The sequence below is a fragment of the Leptonychotes weddellii genome, chromosome 1 (assembly GCF_054177405.1).
Source record: "Leptonychotes weddellii isolate Sample4059 chromosome 1, ASM5417740v2, whole genome shotgun sequence".
Classification (NCBI taxonomy): Eukaryota; Metazoa; Chordata; class Mammalia; order Carnivora; family Phocidae; genus Leptonychotes; species Leptonychotes weddellii.
This window is the reverse complement of record NC_138369.1, coordinates 184,905,399-184,929,040: the sequence shown is the minus strand read 5'-3', so window position 1 is coordinate 184,929,040 and position 23,642 is coordinate 184,905,399.

Genomic DNA, 23,642 nt, shown 5'->3' with positions numbered 1-23,642 from the left:
TCTACGAAATGATTCTCACACAAAGTGAAATGTCCTTTGGAACTGCGAATGACATAAACACCATTTAAAAGTTCCATAAAATTCAACAGTCAGGCTGTTTGTGCTCTCTTTTTATTCTAGTTTCTTCTACTATTAGTGAAAAATTTGGGGGCTTTTAATGAGCATCAAGTCACCAATGATAGAATCTGTTACAGAGGAGAGAAGGGGGACTTCTTCATCTAGGTAGGATGTAGAAGGTCTTGGCTGATGCTTTTGCTGAAACAATAGGAAGAAATAGATAATTTATAAATTTACAAAAAGCCTATTCTTATAGGTACCAGAGAGCTAGGAAAACAATGAAAATTAGATAAACTAAGCTCTCAAGCAGATAAGCTGCCAGTCATCAGCTACCCCCACCCTCTGTGGTCTTTCACCAATTCTGGATGTGGGGTGAGGAAGGTGGAGAGGGCTTGCATCAGATACTTGGCTAGTCTCACCATCAAGACATTTTCAAATTTTGAGGCTACATTAGCTACATGTAGCTAAGTTGAAACCTCCATAGGGTGAGACTATTACTCTTAAAATCTTTTAGGGCCAGGGAGACAGAGGCCCCACCAGTCTCAATAAAAACCTCAAAAATCCATGCCCTAGAAATAAAGGAAAGGTGTAAGTGTTATTTACTAAAACTAAAACCTAGTCCATTTCCAGGTTAACCCATTATTGGCTTGAAATGATTAATCTTTCACCCTATCTGCCTAAGAGAGAAAAGAGAAATTCTCTTTGGTGATAATAGAACCACCTGGAGTCCCTGAAGTTTTGTATGTCTTATATGCAATAGAAAATTATAAGACATGCAAAGAGGCAAGACTATATGACTAACAATCAAGGAAAAAAAATATAATAGAGGAAGACCCACAGATGATTGAATATTAGCAGGAAAGAATTTAAAAATATGATTAGTACATTGAAAAATAAAAAATGAATAAAAGATACAAAGATGGAGAATTTTACAAAAGAGTTGAAATCTATAAAGAATTAAATGGCTATTCTAAAATGGGAAAATGTAATATCTGAAATTAAGATTTTATTGGGGATTAGTGGTTACTGGACCTAGCAGAACATAGGACTAGTGAACTGGAAGGTAAGTTAATAGCATTCAAGTTCAGATTTTAGAAAAGACAGAGTTGTAAGACACATTCAACACATGCTAAAAAAGTCCGACATACAAATAATTGCATTGCTTGAATGAATAGAGAAGGAAGTTGGGGGGGTAGAAGAAATTTTCAAAGTGTTAATGGCTGAGAATTTCACCAAATGGGATCCCTAGATTCGAGAAACTCATGGAATCCTGAGCAGTGGAAATACAGAGAAAAGCATACACACATCATAGTAAAACTGTTCAACAAAGTAAAAAATAAAATTTTCAAATCTACCAGAAAAAAGACATATTACCTCTGAAAAAGCCATGGTAAGACTGACAGCTGGATGCTTATGAGAAGTAATGGAATCCGGAGAGCAATAGAACATTCTTAAAGTGGTGAAAGAAAATCACTGCCAATTTAGAATGAAGAATATCTAGAATGTTTTTCAATAGTGAAGACAAAGTAATAATACTTTTAGACAAAATTAGAGGGAATTCATTGCTAGTATGTTTGTACTAAAAGAAAACTTTTTTCCTCTAGGCTAGAGGAAAATGATTCAACATGGTAATATGGAAATGCAGGAGGAAATGAATACTATGAGGGATAAACATGTGGCTAACTAGAAATAGTTTTTGATTGTGCAAAGCAATAACTGTAATGTCTTATGAAGCTGAAAGTAGATATGGAAAAAATGTATAATAATGCTAAGGCAAAGATGGGAGGGAGGTAGATGGCATTAAACAGTTGTAAAGTTCTAGCAGGATTCAGATAATAAAAATTATAGTATGTATTAGACTGTGATAAATCAAGAAAGCATGTTGTAATCCTTAGGTTAATCACTGAAAGAATAGTAAAAGAACACATAACATGCTGATAGAAAACAAATAGGATAATAAAAGTATTTGATTACTAAAAAATAAGGGAATTAGAACTAACATTTGAGGAATACTTTTTACCTCTGTTCCAGGTGCTGTTACCTGGTTGCTCCAGGTAATGCTCAATATTTTTGTGCTGTACACCTTATCATTGCCATTTGTAAATGCAACAACTAATTTGTTGAGATTCTTAATTGGTAACAGAGGAACATACTCTAATTTGCATAAATATAAATGGAACTTATATTGGATTGTTAGGTAGCTCGCTGACTCTTGCAAGAGTGGGAAGTCTTTGTGAAGACCACTCTAACACCTTCACAGGATACGGATACCACAGTTTTACCACTGATGCATGAGGCCTTTCTTTTGGCTGATGTTCCCCAAAGCTGGAGGCTTCTATTGCCTCCAGCACAATGACAAAAACTGTAGGACATTCATGCTTCCCTCTGTTGCTCTCTACTTCATTAAAGTCTCTAGAGAGTGTATCTGATTCACAAAGCCTAGATCACATAGCTGCACCTTAGCTTCAATGAAAGCTTGGGAAATGAGTTTCTGGCTTATTTCTAGGGGAGATAGGACCGATAAGGGAGAAATTTCTTTAAACATAGGCAGAATGCTCAAGCAATGTGTTTGTGTGTGTGTGTGTGCGTGCTCATGCGTATGTATACAAAGCATGACAGATATCCACTACAGGAAGTGGAGCTCAAGGATGCTGAGTGCCATCTAGGATTTCAGAACATTAAGTGATGGCCCAGGGTTGGAACCCAGGACTGTTGGTTTCAGAGGATGTGAACAACTCTGAGCCACCATTTATTTGATCCCTTCTGGGTCTTTGTGAGACACACTATGTCTTAGGCTACTGGGAGGATGCCAGCACTTGCTGAATGGCATTTCAGGACCAATTGGCTGGGGCTTGAGATAGACGGTGGGCCAGGAAGGCATTTAGTTCTATGGTGGTAATGTACTCAGCTTACGCTCCTGCTGACACTGGACATTCCAGGAGTTACAGGTTTAGAACCTTCTGCATCAATTTACTGACAGCTCCTGACATCTCAGGTACCTTGTATTTTATACCCAAATGACTATGTGAAAAAGAGATTTCAAAGACAAAAAATTTTAGCCATCTAAGAATAACAAGTGAACCAAGGGATAATGAAATTTTTTATGGTCCAAAAAGAAAACACCACCTCAGACCAGATAAAAAAAAACAAAATAAATACTGTGGGTAGTCAGCTATGGGATCTGATTGCATGTATGATTATTTTAACCCACAGCACGTAATTAAAAACACTAATTTGATAAATGAATCTTTTAGATCATGCAGATAATACAGAGGCATTTTGGGGGGAGAGATTTTCACATTAATGTATTTATTCTGCCTACCTCTTCAGTAATAAGGACATATGTTTGTGGAGTGCTTGGCTATTTGTAGATGCTTTCCCATTGCATCTCTAACTTGCTCCTCTTAGCCCTGGCAGGTGAGCAGTATAATTCCATTTGACATAGGAGAAAACAGATTGTAGGTGTGAGAGAATTTCTAGAATTTTTCATCAAGGGGACACTTTTAAATTAATTAATTAGTTAATTATTTTTAATTTACATTTTTAAAATTAACATAATGTATTATTTGTTTCAGTGGTACAGGTCTGTGATTCATCAGTCTTACACAATTCACAGCACTCACCATAGCACATACCCTCCCCAAGGTCCATCACCCAGCCACCCCATCCCTCCCATCCCCCTCCTCTCCAGCAACCCTCAGTGGACACTCTTCTTTCTCATTTTTAAACTTGGTGTATATTATCTGTTATTTTGGCTTCTATGTTTTTTCTAGGGATAGGAAGGAGGATTAGGGGGTATTACCAATGGGCCATTGGTTATTTGTCAGCCTCTTAACAAATATATTTATTATTATAGTGATCAAATTTGTATGTTCCATGTCATATCTGTATACCAGTGTTTTCTTATTTCCATCTGATTGCATAATGGTCATAATATGCTGCTTTTAATTGGCATCGATACCAAACCAATAGCAGATATCAATTAAAGAAGCTTTCTGAGATTAAGTCATAAAAGAAAGCAGTGGAGGTATAGTTAGTATAATCTGATATTTCTGGTTTATTACATGGCTCCAGTGGCTCTGATCTTAATGGAGTAGGCTATGTTCTCACTGTCAAAGAACTGCTCCAAAACGCCATATGAAAGATGTTTTCTTAAGTCCTCTTTTTTCTTTTTTTTTTTTTAAAGATTTTATTTATTTATTTGAGACAGAGAGAATGAGAGAGAGAGAAAGCACATGAGAGAGGGGAGGGTCAGAGGGAGAAGCAGGCTCCCTGCCGAGCAGGGAGCCCGATGCGGGACTCGATCCCGGGACTCCAGGATCATGACCTGAGCCGAAGGCAGTCGCTCAACCAACTGAGCCACCCAGGCGCCCAGTCCTCTTTTTTCAATAAATATGTCTTGCTACCCTCAATATTCTCTTATTCATTTTTTGGGTTGATCTAAAGCAAGTGATTAACTGACAGAAATGTGAAACATGGATGGAAAAGAAGGGAAGTGTGAGAAGGATGTGAATGAGGTTAACCCATGACATGACAAGAAGTAACAGGAGGTGGGACCAACCACCTGGCTAAGCATTGGGTTGTTAGTCTACATTTCTAGAGCCCCCAAGGTGTAGCTTGTTTTTAGTCAGTAAAGCTGTTCTGCTAGAGTCCCTCACCTCCAGGAAAATAACAACCCAATGAAATAAAGCATCTGATTCCAGAGGGAAAAATTACATGGCTTAAAGGAAACCAACCGCAAAGGTTTCAGTTTTCAAACTGGTTGGAAGACATTTTTGTATTTTATATCATTGGGACCACATTGCTTGGGCAATCTCACCTATACTTTCTGTTGTGCGAGGGTCCGAATGTCAAAATCCTATTTTCTCTCTGGAGCAGCAGAAGTGTTTTCATACCCACCCATACCAAGCCTAGAGGCTCTAAGGGTGCCTGCCTTTCGGTGAACTCATTAGTCCTGCTCACATGCGTGTACACTCAGGACCATTCAAGGACAGTGCCAATGTCAGCACCTATTAGCAGTGCAACTCTGAAGTACTTTAAGATGAGCAACGGCATTTGATTTAGCACTGAGAATGACCATCTAGTTATTTGAAGTCAGAGGCCAGCAACCAGTGCTTGTGATTGATTTTGGAGAGTTGAAAATGTTTCTCTACATTTGGACTGAGTCTAGAGGCCCATCTCCTTTAAAAGGAGTAATTTTTGTATCATCAGAGCAAGGGGATTGGCACACTATGGCCAATGGGCCCAACCCAGCCTTCTGCCTGTTCTTGAATACAATTTTGCAAAGATTGCGGATCACAGCCACAATCCCTCATATTTGTATTATCTAGGACTACTTTATGCTGCAACAGTGGAACTGAGTAAGTGTTCCTGAGATGGTAGGCACTGCAAAGTCTAAAATATTGACTCTCTGGCCCTTGATAGGAGTTTGCTGCCCCCTGTCCTAGTGTGTCAGGTTGAGAGTACATACAGGCAGGGATAGCCATGTGAGGCTGCCTGTTGCTGGTGCTCTTAACATCCTTCTTCTGTGTTTCTTGCCTCCTTTAGGGTAGCCTTTTAATTTTTTTGTTTTTGTTTTTTATTTTTTTAAAATGCCTCGAATACCCAGGTCCTTTTGCTTTGTTAGGATTCAATAGGAATGACATATCTCTCCATATAAAATGGTCAGTGGATCATAATGCTGAAGAAATTAATATTGAAGCTTTATCAGAAGTTCAGTATAATGGTCTAGCCATTTTTCCGTAGACCTAGAATTTCTTCAAACCTAAGAGTTTAACAAAAAATTGAGAAATAACTAGAAATTTATCTACACACACATATTTACAGAGATATATATGTGGAAAAACAGTCATCATAGCACTCTGCAATGAGAAAAGATTAATAGTCATAAATGCCTGCCAGCGTGGGACGAGTTAAATTGTGGCATATTCACTCATACAATGGTGATATGGTTTCTTTGGTATAGAAAGAAGGGAATGATAAAGTGGAATATATGGACAGAGCTATAGATTTTTTGAATAAAAAGCCAACCTCCGGGCGCCTGGGTGGCTCAGTCATTAAGCATCTGTCTTCGGCTCAGGTCATGATCCAGGGGTCTTGGGATTGAGCCCCACGTTGGGCTCCCTGCTCAGCAGGAAGCCTGCTTTTCCCTCTCCCACTGCCCCTGCTTGTGTTCCCTCTCTCGCTGTGTCTCTCTCTGTCAAATAAATAAATAAAATCTTGAAAAAAAAAAAGCCAATCTCTGGGAAGTCACATAGAATACCAGTCACATTGGTTGCCACCAGGGAGGGGAACTGAAAGGGTATAGGGCTAGGAAGGGGGCATTTTTCTGTTTCTTTTAAGTTTCTAAACATGCGAGTAAATTACATTTTCAAAAAATAAAAACCAAAATAGAGAACATTTTTTAACAGGAAACAAGTGTAGGTGTGTTGCTCAGATTGAGTTACCTGAGTGACATAACCCCCTTGCTTGTAAAAACCAGCCTGAACCCATGTCTAAGCCAGAGCCCAGAAGCTACTCACAAAGGGGTTCAAGGAAGAATGAAGGCTTTGCTGGTGACAGAGATGAGGTAACATTCATTTTCTTTCTTAAATCCATTGACTCTCCTGGCAAAAAAAAAAAAAAAAAAAAAAAAAAAAATTAACAAACTCCAGTGAGAAGCAAACACCAGCTAATTAATGTGTTTGACTGTTTCCACTTTCCTCCTCTGACAGCTGCTTAACCTGACTGATGAGTAGGTTAATGCAATTACAACCACTGAAAATTCCTATGGAGTTAAGGGATATAGAAATATAGTGCTTACATTTTAATTATTAAAGCTTAGGTTGACTCATGAGCTATGACCACTGGTGGGTTTCTACTGCCCAGTCAGACCCCAGGGACTGTTTCTTTACCCAGATGCAGCCACCCAGGGAAGTTTTCATTGGTACAAGATCTTGCAAGCTTCTTCTCTCTTCTGGGCCATAGTAATAACAGTTCCCCAGAGTCGGATGTTATTTCTGATGCTCTTCTTTATTCTTCTTTAATGTCTTAAACTTTTTCCAATGTAAATATCCTACCTGAGAGTAATTTTCACTTATGCAACTTAAAAAGAATTAATTTAATCAAGTTTTTTTTAAAAAAACCTTTTTATTGAGGTAGATTCTAGGCATAGAAGAGTACCTGAACTACACGTCTATAATGAATATTACAAGCTCAATGAATTTTCATAAACTGACCACCAGTGTAACCAATACTAGATCAGGAAACAGAACCTTAATTGCATCCAGAAACCCTCTTCAAGCCCCCCATCCAGGTTCTACCCACTGGTCTCCCAAGCATAATGAGTTGTTTTTGTTTTTGTTTTGACTTATAACAAGATCTCATTTAACTTGTTTTGTATTTTATATAAATGGACTCATACAGGATATACTGCTTTGTGTTGGCTTCTTTTGTTCAACATTATGTAAGCGGGGTTCATCTACATTGTTGCATGAAATTGTAGATTGCTCATCCTCATTGCTGTATGTATTTCTATGAAGTTACTACATCACAGTTTATTTATCTGTTCTGATGATGGATGTTTAGCTAATTTCTGTTTTTTAAAAATTGTTATAATTAGTGCCACTGTGAATATTCTTGCACACTTTTTGATGAATTCTGTACCTATATTTAAGTGCAGTTTCTGGGATACAGGACATGCATATATTTAGCTGTAGAATGGTGGTTCTCAAGATTTTGCATGACTCAGAATCACCTGGAGGTCTCGTTAAAGTACACATCTCTGGAACACAGTTGGAGAGTTTCTGACCCAGGTCTAGGGTGGGTCCCAAGAATTTACACGTCTATAAGTTCCAGGTGATGCTGATGCTGCTGGTCCCTGCTGGCCCACACTTTGAAGGTCTCTGCTTAGCAGATGCTGCTGTACAGTTCTGCAAAATGTTTGTGCCAATTTACCCTTCCACCAGTAGCATGTGAGAGTGCCAGTTGCTCTGCTTGGTATTAGCTTCCTTTTAAATTTCAGCCCTACAGATGGAAATGTAAGGTATTTCCTTGTGGTTTTAATTTGCATTTCCCTAACTAATGACGTTGAGCTTCTTTCCATGTTTATTGGCCATTTCGATATCTTCGTTTTTTATTTATTTATTTATTTTTGGATATCTTCTTATGTGAAGTGCGTGTTAGTCTTTTGCTTATTTCTCTATTGGATTGTCTTTCTCTTTCTTATTGAATTGTAAGAATTCTTTACATATTCTGGGTATTAGTTCTTTGTTGGATTTTTTATTGCAAGCATCTTTTCCCACTCTGTGGGTTGTCTTTTCACTCTCTTAACAGTAATGAACAGAAATTTGTAATTTTAATATAATCTAATTCATCTTTTTTTCTTTTAATGGTAGTGCTTTTGTGTTATTTAAGGAATCTTTGCCTACTCCAAGGTCATGAGGACATTCTCATATTTTTTTAGAAGATTTATTTTTTCCCCCTCTTATATTTAGATTTGAAAATCATCTGGAATTGATTTTTGTGTTTTGTTGAGTTTCAGTAAGAGATTTTCATATACTAAAGTCATCTTCCTTAAGGCTCTGTTTAAAATTCACCTCTTTGTATCCATTTTTAGTACTTTTTAGAAAGATCAATGCCATATACCAACTTTTAGAAAATTCAGGAGATTTTTTTTTAACCTACAATTGTTTTGAAAGCAATACCTCAAATAATAAATGCTTTATATTTGCTCAGGATAGGCTTATTTTTGATGGAGCCAAATTTAAGGCAGTTATTGAAACTTTTAAGTAACATAAAGCACTTTTTTCATCTTGTGCCAAATATATAATGCCCACAATAATTTATATTTAATTTTTAATACAGTTATCTATCATGAGTAATTATGTGGGCTTCTCCCAGTATTCCATTCTCTGTTATGTGGTTTTTCTGAAGACTGTGGTTTCTTTGTATAGCTACTGGGAATTATTACCTTGCTGATGAATTCTCTTCTGAAGAGATATCAACTACGAGTTTCAGTGTTGCATTTTTTCACTTTAACTTACAAAACAGGCACAGTGTCTGGGTGCTCCCTTTATTTCTCAGAGGTTTAGGAACAAAGCACTCTTTGTGTTTAAAGAAATATTTTAGCAAGACTGTGGTGCTTTGTGATAAATACCTTTAAAATTGGCTGAAAGAATTGATTAAAATTACTCTACATGTTTTGCCATGTCATTTTGGAGCAGCCGGCTTTCTTTGGCCAACAACATATTTGAGTAGTTAAGAAAGCCTCTTGGTATTTGGTGGTCAGACCGGCCATGCCATTTTGCACTGAAGGAATGAAATTTGGCGTAGACTGGGGACAATTAAGAATGTTTAGAAAGATTGAAAAATATATCCTATGCCAACTGTAAGGTGTGTTATTCAGACTCCTTTTTCTCACTACCAAGAAACAGCTCACTCTAGAATGCAAGCTTCATTGAGGGCAGACACTTTGCTGGGTTTGTTCACCAATTTACCTCCATCATCAAAAGCAAAACAGTGCTTGGCACATTGTAGTTGCTCAACTAAAATATTTCTGAATTGTAAGTAGGAATGAATCAGCCTTATGGCTCTAAAAGGTGGGATGCAGGCATGTGTGGCATTGGGTGAGCTGATCAAAGATTTTCAACTTTGGTGTCCCTTGTCTTGGGTCCTTTCTAAGGGCCTTCTGTAGGGGTACTGAGGCACAGTCACACTGGATGTTTTCTACCCCAGAGTTTTTGAGCTTGTAAATGTATAGAGGATGCAGGTTGTTCCCCACTGCCCCTGAGGACAAGGAAGTGCTGAAGATGAGCCCAAAGCCACAAACTTTCAGAAGCAGGAAGGTTATGGTGTTCTTGCTGGTTATAGGGTGATTTAGGAAAGACGGATGTAAGATAAAAGGACAAATGCATTTGCAGACATGTTTAAGGTGCTTCAACACTATGAAGTTTAAGGAGAAGCACTCAGTTTCACTGACCAACTATTCATTCAGAAAACAAATTATAAACTGGTTATAAGTTACAAATGATTAGGATTTAACTCAATTTTTTTAAAAATGTGGATGAATACAGGCTTGCTTATGATTGTTTAAGGTCTTTGTAAAATATCCAGAAGGAAATCTCCATTTAATGGAACTGGAATTGGAAGGAGAGACATCAAGCATAAATTTGAGGACCATTCAGAGTTAGGTGCTGGCTGAAAGCAGATGAGTAGATGAGTTGTCTGAGGCTCAATTTTCTTGTCAGGAGGTCTTGGGAGTAGAAGGAGAATGAATACAAGATGGCATGCCATCCTGCCTCTGTTTTTCAGAACCTAGATATATGTGCCAATTTTTACTGATTTTAAATTAATCCAAACCATTGTAGTTCAGTCATTTAATTGACAGTAATGGCCTGAGGCACTCTGCTATCTTTTCCTCTTCAAGTTTTTATCCATCTGCTCATATTTGGCTATGCATTTTTTTTTTTTTAGTTATGTTAGTCACCATACAATACATCATTAGTTTTTGATGTGGTGATCCATGATCCATTGTTTTCGTATAACACCCAGTGCTCCATGCAGTACGTGCCCTCCTTAATACCCATCACCAGGCTAACCCATCCCCCCATCCCCCTCCCCTCTAAAACCCTCAGTTTGTTTCTCAGAGTCCATAGTCTCTCATGGTTCATCTCTCCCTCTGATTTCCTCCGCTTCATTTTTCCCTTCCTTCTCCTAATGTCCTCCATGCTATTCCTTATGTTCCACAAATAAGTGAAACCGTATGATAATTGGCTGTACATTTCTTACATCCTCTTCATGTACATAGCTCTGTGTTTTCTATATTCATCTCTTCTCAAGTTCTTTGAAAGAAACAACCCATTTTCTTTCTAGCCATCCATGATGCCTGAGGCAAAGGACTCTTTGCTGAGCTTCTTAAATTTGTGTGTATCCCTTTAACCATGCCACAAGGCAAAAAGAAGGTATGTGGAACATGGAAGCTTCTAGAAGAGCATCTGACTGTATCTCCCCTCTTCAAGGTAATGGGCAATCCCACATTTATTGCAATGAGGATGTTTATGGACGTATGTTACTTTATTGTATTTTGTGGCCATTGACAGGCTGTTGACTTTGGGAAAATTACAGCTAATTTTTGATGGAGGAAAATATGCATATTTTTCTAAAGTATTGTATGAATATTTAAGAAAGCTCTAGAGAAATTTTGCATCAAAGAATTGTATACTTTAGTATTTATCCCTGGACATTACAAAAACTAAGGTAACTTTCCTTTGATATTATACACTACAAAAACAGCTTATATGGTTTATGAGCAAGAAAAATTTCTCAATTAGATATGCAATGGTATTTAACTTTAAGCATGTTATAGGATTATTCTAAAGTTTCATGTAGATAATAATGATACTACTACTGAATTAGTCACCTTAAGTAGACTTTATTAAATGTCAGGTGCTTTGCTGTTTTATACATATCATTTTATTTAATCCATAGATAGATTGTGAAATAAGTATCAAAATGCTTTAAGAAAGGGAAAATGAGGCTCAGATAAATTAAGCAACTCACCGAAACACACTAGGCAAGTGACAGAACCACATGGTTGAACATGTCTGACCTGAAAGCCCTTGTTCTCCATTACTAAGATGAACCTTTGGGTATGCAAGAGAAAGCTACTAGATAGAAGAAATATTGCATTGTAAAATTCTGGAAAAAATCATGGACTCATACCCTTAAAAAGATCTTTGTTAGACTTTGTGTATAGGAAAGTGGCAGAAAAACTGTGAATTACTAACTGGAAAGAGCCATTTAACATACAGCAAAGATTTTTATTAAGCAACTATTATATGCCAGGTAATGAGCTAGATACTCAACATTGACTAGATCACCTGCCTGCTCCCAGATCTTACAGCCTAGAGAGTAAGTATTTATCTGTACTTTACTACCTTCTTCCCTAAGAACTCAACAGAGAAATAAAGACATTCATTAAAACAGTGTCTGCTAAACTTTCCAACTTTATAATTAATTGGTTTCATGAGAAGAATGGAAAATTTTTGTCCAACAGAGGAAATATGTAGGGCATGAGCAGATAGGCATCTTTGAAGAAACGTTTCCTTTCTTTTGTTAATATTGGAATATCATACAGTTATTTTCCTAAAATGTTGAAATTGGTATAAAATATTTTTAGACAGCATCCAGTGTAAATGCCTTTTTCTCCCCACCCTGTTTGACTGGAGAAGCCTAAAAACTGGATATGTTTCCTAAGAAAACTGAGAAAGAGCAAAGAGAAAGAGGAAAGTGAGCACAAATTTCAATCAGGCCTTGTCTGATACAAACTGTTCAATAACCCTGAGAGTGCCCTGTCCTGTACCGTCATGGGAAATTAGAGCTGGCAGCTGGAAACTGTTATATATAGATTTTTCTATTTTTCCTGTTAAGTAAACTGTAGTAAGTCACACCAAAATGAGCTGACCTATTTAAAACCCTTGCTGTTGTATCACATTAAATCTGCCTGGTTTTTACAACTCCAGGTCAGATGACCTGGAGCTTTGTGGACATATTAGAATTGGCCCCATTCCCCGGGAATATGAGAATGTCTCCATGCTTATCTTGCATTTCATGGTGGAAAGTCATCTTGGCTTTTATTTCTGCTCTTTTCATCACCACACATCAGTGGGCATAGCAACAAGCAATAATGTATTGCTGCTCTTTGGTTTCCCCTGCTTCTATACCAGTCTTGGTGAACACTGACAAGTGGTCCTCAAGAAAGTGAATGGACAAGAAGAGACAACAAATAAGAATATCAATCTCAGAATAATTAAATGCAAGGATTTACCTAAATAACAATAGCCTATATGTCAGTGTTTCTCATATACCCATACTTAAAAAATAAGAGTTGGAATCCTAGTGAAGTCTCTGGAGGGAGGGTGGATTTGCCCACAGACAGATGCCTATTTGGAGTTGTCCTTGAATGTCGTCAGTGGCCATTTCCAATGGTATCAATGCCGGTGATGGGGGCATATGGCATTACTCTCTGAAAATCAGTATCTGTGGGGCTACAATAGTACATTTAAAATTTCCATTAGTATTTTTTATAAAGGCATTTCTAAAAAATATTAACTTTATTTCTAAAAGACATTTTGTATCTTTTTTTTCATCATTTTGGCCTGTTTTTCTGGGAGCATTTCCATTTCTTTATCTCTTGTCACAATTTGTATGTTGTGCTAACGACGAAGGAAAAAATGACGAATAGAAAGAGTAAGCATTTAGCAAATTATCAAATGAATGGATCATTACTCTCTAAGAACCAGTCCTCCTGTAATTTTCTGACCGCATGTGATGTTCTTATAGAAACCACTTGACTCTCGGGAGCAAATGAAGCAACTGGGAACTTAGAGAATGATGAGTATTGCCATGTGTTTAAGTCTGTGCTTTGGAATAAAAGCACATTATCTTTTACTTTGCTTTGTGAATCTGAATCTATATTGAAATGTCTTTGAGGGATGTAATTCTAACTAGATTATATTCAGGTTGAGTTCTGGAAAAGTTAGGTTACATATGGACTCCTAAAAACATGAATGTAACTTCTAAAGTTTCTCTCATTCTCAGAAATGAGAGCTAAAGTTATTTTTAGAGATTACAGTTGAGTGGAGACAGTGATCTATTGGTCTGATGCCTCTTTTTATGACATTAGCCCTGAAATGTTGCATATTTCTATGCTTAGAAATACCCTCTAACTTCGTAATGTACTCTGAGGGTTGTATTGTACCTATTCTTTGCTCCATAAATCTCATAATGGCTGTTTTCCAAAAGCAATAAGATCTGACCTGATGTCTGATCCGTGAAATGGATGTCACACGGTTCATCTTAGGCTGGAGGGGGTTGTTCTTCATAGGTCAGCATTCTGGGCATAAGGCCATGTAGTTTTTATTCCATGGGAAAGGTAGTCTGAGTGGAGCAGTAGCACCAAATCTGCCTGTCCCTTCATGTTTTAGACTTTCTCCAATAGCCAGGGTACAAATCAAAATGCAGTTTTCACATGAAAGTTGAGGTGATTATAGTCACATGGAAATTCAATTTACCAAGCACAGGGCCATGGCATTGCTCAGTTCCAGAGGATACTAGTCATATAGAAGTAGTGCCATGGTAGGACTGATTAAATAGTGTCATCTTTAAACACAAATGAGGAAATTGTGCTGTTTGAAATTCATCTCTAATCCCATGACTTTTAATATAAAGCAGAGAACTTGCATAAACAGCTTGTGCCTGTCGCCCATTATGCCATTGATATTGGAAAAACTGGCAGCACATTATTTTCCAATCAAAGTCAATGTCCATGGCCAAGGCTGGAGGGGTGTGAGTGAAAGTGAATTCAACAATATTGCTTAAAGATGCTGGAAAATCAAGAACATTGGGCTAAAGTAGAGGTATTGGGGTAAAGGTTAGAGGATGGAGGATGTTCTGAAGAATTGACAACAACTGATTTTATATTTTTTCATTCCCTTCCACCTCCTCTCTCCCCTTCCTCTTTTTCCCAAGTGACAGAGACTGAAAATCTACCCCATTATCTATTTCCCCTTTACTCAGTTGTTACAGATCCCCAGTTTTTAGCTGGGTACATGGACTTCTCCTACCTCTACTGTGTTTCTCAGTCTCCTTTGTTGTTGGGTGAAAATACATGGGTAATTTCTGGAAAATGAACAGGTGTAGTAAGTATATCTTCTGGCTTGTGCCTTTTAGGGGAAGTGTCCTTTCCCTTTTCTTCTGGTCTCATTGGAATGAGGATGAGGTAATGAACCACCTTAGACCATGCAGTTGAGGGAAAGATTCTAAGGATGGCAGAGCAGCAAGGTGGGAGAATCCCAGGTCCCTGACACCTTGATGCCTCCACATCAGCTCTGGACTATGACCATTCAGACCATTATATGAAATAGAAATAAACTCTTTTTGTTTAAACCACTACTGTATTGGCTCTTCTTTTCGCAGCAGCTGTTCCTGTATCCTAATTAATGTATTTTCCTCTTTCCCCCTTGGCCTCCTTCATTCCCTTGTCTTTCCACTCCTCCATCCTTTTCTTCCACCTTCCGTGGGACTGTCAAAAGTGTAGACCAATGGCTGTCAAATTTTAGTTTGAATAAATATTGGTAGGGTGGACCTTATTGAAAAGTAGACACTCAGGCTCTGCTTCTAGAAGTTCTGGTTTAGGACATCTTGGGTGAAGTGTAAGAATATGCATTTTTAGGAAGGCCCTCAGGTGATATAGATGGAAGTGGTCCATGGGCCACACTTGGAGAAGCATTAATTTAGTACCTATGCCTAGCATGAAGTAGATCCTCAAAAAAGGACTTGAGAGAATGGGTTACAGAAATGAGTGAGATCTGCTGATGCTAAACACAGATGGAACTTATATGATACTTAACTGCTCCATTGATTCAACTGCCTCAAAAGTATCAGATAATATAATGGCTTAAAAAACTGCAGTGAGAACCTAGAAATGGACCCACAACTCTATGGTGAACTAATCTTCCACAAAGCAGGAAAGAATATCCAGTGGAAAAAAGACAGTCTCTTCAACAAATGGTGTTGGGAAAACTGGACAGCAACATGCAGAAGAATGAAACTGGGCCACTTCATTATACCATACATAAAAATAAATTCAAAATGGATGAAAGACCTTAATGTGAGACAGGAAACTATCAAAGTCATAGAGGAGAACACAGGCAGAAACCTCTTTGACCTTGGCCATAACAACTTCTTACTAGACACATCTCTGGAGGAAAGGGAAACAAAAGCAAAAATGAACTATTGGGACTTAATCAAGATAAAAAGCTTCTGCACAGCGAAGGAAACAATCAACAAAACTAAAAGCTAAAGGGCAGCCTGTGGTATGGGAGAAGATATTTGCAAATGACATACCTGATAAAGGGTTATTAATCAAAATCTATAAAGAACTTAAAACTCAACAACCAAAAAACAAATAACTCAGTTAAGAAATGAGCAGAAGACACGAATAGACACTTTTCCAAAGAAGACATCAAGATGGCTAACAGACACATGAAAAGATGCTCAACATCACTCATCATCAGGGAAATACAAATCCAACCATGATGAGATACCATCTCACACCTGTCAGAATGGCTAAAATTAACAACACAAGAAACAACAAGTGTTGGTGAGGATGCAGAGAAAGGGGAACCCTCTTACACTGTTGGTGGGAATGCAAACTGGCACAGCCACTCTGGAGAACAGTATGGAGGGTCCTCAAAAAGTTAAAAATAGAACTACCCTACAATCTAGCATTTGCACTACTAGGTATTTACCCAAAGGATAGAAAAATACAGATTTGAAGGGATACATGCATCCCGATGTTTATAGCAGCATTGTTAACAATGGCCAAACTATGGAGAGAGCCCAAATGTCCATCACTGATGAATGGATTAAGAAGATGTGATATATATATATGTGATAGAATATTACTCATCCATCAAACAGAATGAAATTTTGCCATTTGCAATAACATGGATGGAGCTAGAGTGTATTATACTAAGTGAAATAAGTTAGAGAAAGACAAATCCATATGATCTCACTCATATGTGGAATTTAAGAAAGAAAACAGATGAACATATGGGCAAGGGGACAAGAAAAAAGGAGAGAGGGAAGCGAGGCATAAGAGACTCTTAATGATAGAGAACAAACTGAGGGTTGATAGAGGGAGGTGGGTGGGGGATGGGCTAGATGGGTGATGGGTATTAAAGAGGGTACTTGTTGTGATGAGCGCTGGGTGTTGTATCTAAGTGATGAATTACTGAATTTTACTCCAGAAACCAATATTGCACTGTATGTTAACTACCTAAAATTAAAAAACAAAACAAAACAAAAAACTCGCCAACAAACCAGCAACTATCAAATCAGTTATTTGACACAATGTAAAAAGAAACAGCTGGTTGACCCCAATTTTCCATATCCAACCAGTTGTTTTTGTATGGTATTTATATAACTTTAGGATGCACATTTTTATTTTTGATTGTTTTGAAGGAGTAAAGTTTGTTGAATAGTCCTATGCTCTCTGAGGTTTTCAAGTATTCTTGGATGGCAATATTATGCAGCTCAGTGAATGGCATTAGTTAATTAAGATAATCCACAAAGAGTTGAGTTCTTATGTGATGAGCTTTGTGCTAGGCATGAGAGATATAAAGATGAACAGAACACAGTCCTGCCCTCAAGCCTCACACAGTCAGCTTGGGGGAGGCAGACAAATAGTTCAACCAGTATCTAACAGGTGAAGGGTGCTCCAATAGAGGCATGCACAGGGAGCTCAGCGCCAGAGAGGGGGACCTAACTCAGTCTCAGAATATCAGAGATAGCTTCTCAGAGGAAGAGGTTACTGAGCTGAGCAGAAGTTAGGCAGGTAGAGATGGTGAATAGATGGGAAGAGAAGGATTCTCAGGCCAGAGAAGATAGCATATGTCAAGGAACAGCATAAAGCACATTTGGGCAGACCTCTGTGTACCTGTTGGGGGCAGTGGGAAAAAGGATGGCAGGATGAAGATACCCAATTCATGAGCAGTTTGGAATTTATCCTGATGCGCTCATGCACCATTGGAAGGTATCAATTATAGAAGCAAAATCACTAGCTATCACTTACAATCCATTCCCCTGGCAAGGCATGGAGGATGAATTGGAAGGAAATAAGACCGGAGACAGGGATATGAAGTAAAACATGGTTAAGAGTATCAACCAAGACTGTGGCTGCGGAAGGAGAGGAGGGTGAGATACTTAAGTGGAAGGGGCAGAACCTAGTGACTAGTGAGGAGAGGGAGAGTCTGGGATTATGTATAATTTTTGTCTTAGGCAATATGTTACAGGACTCAGATATAGATGTGTTGGACTTAAGGAGATTTTGGTTCCCCGGAAGGGAGTCTAGCTGTTATTCTGAAATTCAGACAGGAAGTTTTTGTCTCAAGATACAGGCTTGGGAGTCATAAGCACATCGATGGTAGCTGAACTTGTGTACATGAAAGGCTTGCCCAGGAAAAGCTTGCAATGAGAGTCAAGCAGAGGACACAAATTAAAAACTGTGCACTGATGCCTAATGATACCTTCACCCAAAGACTTGCTTGGACCCAAAGTCTGCAAAAACACTCACCTCGTCTGTGAGGCCCTCTTGCTTACAGTCCCCAGGAAGAGTTTATCACACCTTCTTCACTGTTTCACTGTACTGGTATAACACACCTTGGTGACTCATGCCTCATTGTAGAGACAGATGGCTGTCACTTTACAGGTTAGGTAGTGAGTATCTTAAAGACAGGAACTGTATTTTATTTACCCTGTACCCCCAACACAGTTCACTGTATCAGGCCTCAGGGCATTTGAGGTTTACTGAGTGAAGGAAGGATTCCATTCTAGTTCATTTTTTTATCTATCGATATCAATATCAATATCAATATCGATATCAATATCAATATCAATGCTGGGTATGCTGTTGAGCTGTCTTACTGTTCATTTCTTTGCAAAGTTTTTACCTAAAGTTTGCCTTTTCTGAACTAAAAAGAAAACTGGAACTTTAGGGAATATGTTTTTCCTGTTCCTACCCTTACTGCCTGCCCTTCTTATTTCACATAATTCTGGGCTTGTTCCGAGACTTGCTGTCTCTTTCTAAAGTCATTGCTAATCTCTACTCATCAACTGGGGATCTTGGTTCCAGTAGAATTTGTGGCTTTGGAAGTTCCTTTTATTTAACTTGTGACTATTGATAATACTGCTTTTGAGTCAATATGATGTGAAAGAGGAAAAATTTAATTTAGTGAAAATATAGAATTTTTCTAGTTGTCTGTCACTTAAAATGGTAAAAAAAACACAAAAACCCAAAGAATTGATTTGAGGGTAACAATGAAAAACCTCTGTTTTGTCTGTGGTTTAGCAGCTGATTTTATTTCTATCATGAAGTGTTTGCCATATCTAGTTTTTGCTTTAGCAAATTTCTTACATTTAGTTATTTATGCATGCTACCTTAAAGAGAGATTTACCAGTCAATATTTTTAAAACTGAATGATAAATGAATAATCTTTTTTTGTTAACCTGGCATTTGTATTGAGATTATATACTAAAAGGTCCTTTCAAAGAATTCAAATCTAAGGATTGTGAACTTTGTTCTATTTTGAGAATAGTTTGCCTCTTAGTGTCTCTTGGAGGCAGGAGAAGGTATAATGTGTGAATATTTGTGCATATTTTTGAGACATTCTGAAGTGAATGCAACGTATCAATTAAATTATGTTCTTAATTTGTCTGAATAAGAAAAATCAGAATTTTTAGTTCATTCACATCTAGGTTACAGAGTTTCTCAAGGCAGTTCATATAACTGCTTTAGAACCACTCAGGTGGGTTTTTCAAATACGGCACAGACTTTTCCCAGCATAGACCTACTGAATGAGAATTTCTGGGTGAAGCCAGGTGTCTGATCTTTAGTCCCCTAGGTTATCTTTATGCTCACCTCAGGCTAAGAAACATGTCTTAGTAGAGTGGTTCCAGGATATGGGCGAGGATTCCATGCTGAGGCAACAGGGCTGTCCACAGAACTGAGACAGGCATTGCAACACCACTCAATATGAGAACAAGAGTCATAATCTTCTTCACTGTAACACTAGATCCTGAAACTGTAGATTGGAAGAGAAAGCACTGTATGGCAGCTGTGTAAGCATTAGTCTTAAATTTGCAACTATACTTGAGCCTACACTAGTCATTATTTGTTTAATGGCCATGTAGACTCTAAGCTCCTACAGGGCAGGGACTTGTTCTGCATTGTTTGCATCCATGTCCTCATCTTGGAGCTTGACTCACAACAAATACTCAATTTGCCTTTATTTACTGACCCACAGGAAAGCTATCTACTTAACCTGAGGCAAGAATCCTCTATGCTGCTGCACACACACTTGTCCCCAACCACATGCAAGCATATACCCCTCCGATATAGCTCGCAATGCTACAGGACTAGTTTCAAAAGACAATGATGACAGTTCTTGCCTATGGCTATGTCAGACTGATTCCAGTAGGATCACACGATGAACCTCAGTGTGTTCAGAACCAAGAGAAAAACGAACGCATTCTCATGGACATGGTTCTCATTTCAAGACAGAAAAATCTGGGTTAAATCTATTCTATTTCAAGTGTGACCTCAGAAGGGGTGTGAGTTTATAATGAATGATGTTAGCTTCCTTTGGGAAACTCCTTGAAGCCCGCATTCAACTGAGTGTGAGCTTTCCTGTTCTTGACTCCCCCAGCATCTTGCACCTTCCTTTGGTGTTTTCCAGTCCACTGTGTTTTGGTTTAACTGTCTTATTTATCTTATTAAATTATGAGTTCTTTGAGGGCAAGACCTTCCTTAGGTTAATAACCATAGTCATGTCTTCGACTCTGGTTGTTTAATTACAAGTCCGTCTTTGCACGAAAATCATAACCAGAGATGATGCTAAACTAAAGTTCATTATTATTACAAAGGGAATGGTATCAGATTTGGAACAGATAGCTAGTCTATATCAGGTCTCTTGAAAATGAGAAGCAGTAAGAAAATTTTTATTTGTAAAGAGGGGAAAGAGTTTTGGAAAGCAGGGCTTAGTTAGTGAGGATGGTCTTGGGAAGAGGCTACCTTGTGAGAGGGGCCCCACAGGCAGCAGAGGTGAACATGCAGACACATTATGAAGACATTGGGAACTCAGATTAGGGGGAAGAGAAGGAAGATTCCACTATTTCAAAGTTAGGCTTCTCTTAATATTCTTGTTGCAAAGAAGAGATCTGGACTGATTAAAGACTGTAGAGGTACTAGAGTAATTTTCTAAGACTGGACTTGGGAGGCAGAATTAATAGATGCTGCACAATAAATAGACCAACTACTTTATTAAAAAAATTTAAACATTTTATTTATTTATTTGTTTGTTTATTTATTTATCAGTTAGAGAGTGAGAGAGTATAAGCAGGGGGGAGCAGCAGGCAGAGGGAGAAGCAGGCTCCCCATTGAGCAAGGAGCCCAATGTGGGACTTGATCCCAGGACCCTGGGATCATGACCTGAGCTGAAGGCAGATGCTTAACCGACTGAGCCACCCAGGCATTCCTAGACCAACTACTTTAAAACAGTCCTTCTCTATACTGGTGTTCATGGCCAACCTTGCTCATACGTGTTGACAAGTGCTTTTTATTGAAAATATGAATAATTAGACAAGTGAGGACAACTTGAAATCTTTTTTGAGGGCCATCTATTTATGTCAAGATGGTGGAATGAAATGCAAAGCAAATTAATATTTTAATATTAAATGTAATTTAATATTTAAATTTAAAAGGTAATATTAAATAATATTGTAATATCTTGGTATTCTGGTATTCTATAGTACTGCTAACTTACATTCATTTATAATCCTTCAAAATTTAGAGGAAATGAGCAAGCACAGTTCAACACAAAATTCTTGATCGTTGAATTGGAGTGTGTGTGCCAATTGGTTGCTAAATTAGGCTCTAACTGGATGATAGTACTAAGTTTCTCTGGTTGAGGTTTAACCTGTGACATATGTGGTTTTGTGAACTGGATAAAGTATTGTTTAATATGGAGATTCTCATATGTTATCATGCTTAAGAATCACCTGGATATATATAAGTGAAGAATCACTAAATTCTATACCTGAAACCAATTTTATCATATACGTACATTAGAACTTAAATAAAAAATTAAATTAAGAAAAAAGATGAAAAAGAAAAGAAAGAATCACCTGGAGAACTTCTTAAAATGCAAATTCCCAGGCCCCATCCCCACATATTCTGATTTAATAGACCTGGGGTGGGAATAAGGTTATGCATTTTAAACTAATGCCCGAGGAATTCTGATGCTGCTGGTCTGTGGAACCCTCCTATAGAAGCAAGGGTCTAAAATAATTAAAAAATGCAGTTTCTTAGTCACAATTCTCAGCACTAAACCAACCAGTATGGTGATCATTAAATTAATCCAATTCTTAATATAGTTTTTCCTAACAAAGAAAAGAAAGAGCATGAAGTCCAATCAAATTTTTTTTTTTGCAGGACAACTTGGCATTGATTCTGACTTCCTCAAATTATAATTTTATTGATTCTCCTTTTTTTTTTTTTATTAAATAAATGTTCCTTGAGTTTGCTTTAGCTGGGGTTGGGGGGCAGTTTTCAGTGCAGTTTTACTGCCCATCTATTGCCTGCTTGTTGAAGTGCAGAAGAAATATTTAAACCAAATGGATGAAAAGAATCATCACAAAAAAGGGATGAACAGAAAGTTATATTATCATTTGTATTAAGACAAGCAGAAAAGAAGAAAAAGTGTATTTGCTTAGTATTTGACAAGGTTACTATGACAGTTAATTTTATGTAAATTTGGGTCATGAGGTGCCCAGATATTTGGTCAAACATTCTGGGTGTTTCCCTGAAGGTGAGGTTAACACTTAAATTGGTAGGCTGAGTAAAGCGGATTACCCTCCCTAATGTGGGTGGACCTCATCCATTTGGTTGAAAGCTTTAATAGAACAAAAAAGACTGACCCTCTCTTGAGTAATAGAGAATTCCTCCTTCCTAAATGGCTTTGAACTGGAACATTGGCTTTTTCCTGCCTTTACAATTGAACTGAAACATTGGCTCTTCATGGACCTCAATTGAATATACATATATTTACATCTCCCATCAGTTCTGTTTCTCTGGTGAACCCTGGCTAATAGAGTTATAGCTTTTTCTCTTTTATTTTGTCTCTTTATTAAAAAATGCTACAATTTTCATAGTATTTGGAAACATATAATGTTTGAACCCCTATTTACATCACATTTTGTGCCTCAGCAACTTTTTTCTTTGTCAGACTACAGGAATGAGATACATCTCATACATATCACAGCAGCTCAGCCCAGTGCAAATTGGAGCCTGGTGTGTAGCCTGGAGCATCATACAAGCTATTCTGTCATCCCCCTTGAGAGCATGTCAACCTAGGGTATCATATCATAGACTTTCATCAAGGCATGGGCAAGACAGGGAAGGGCAGGGGAGGAATAAAGACTTGACAGGTGCGCCTGTCACTGCGTGTTCATAGCTACATCATGGGCTGTCTATCTGTTGTGGTGTCTTATGACTCCAAAGTCATCATTTGAGAACACTTCATCAGGACAAAGATGGGCAGTTTCTGCAGCCCACTGAAATCTTGGAGAGCTATCCTGCTCCACTGTATGTATATATGTATGTATGTATGTATGAATGTATGTATGTCTTTACTTATTTTATTGAAGTAGAATTAACATACAATATTATATTTGTTTCAGGTGTAGAACATATTGATTCAACAATTCCATACATTACTCAGTGCTCATCACTGAGTGGTAATAGTGCCCTTGAGTGACTATAACTTCAGTCTTCTTAAAAAGAGAATTGCCCTTGGGGCGCCTGGGTGGCTCAGTTGGTTAAGCGACTGCCTTCGGCTCAGGTCATGATCCTGGAGTCCCGGGATCGAGTCCCGCATCGGGCTCCCTGCTCGGCAGGGAGTCTGCTTCTCCCTCTGACCCTCCTCCCTCTCATGCTCTCTGTCTCTCATTCTCTCTGTCTCAAATAAATAAATAAAATCTTTAAAAAA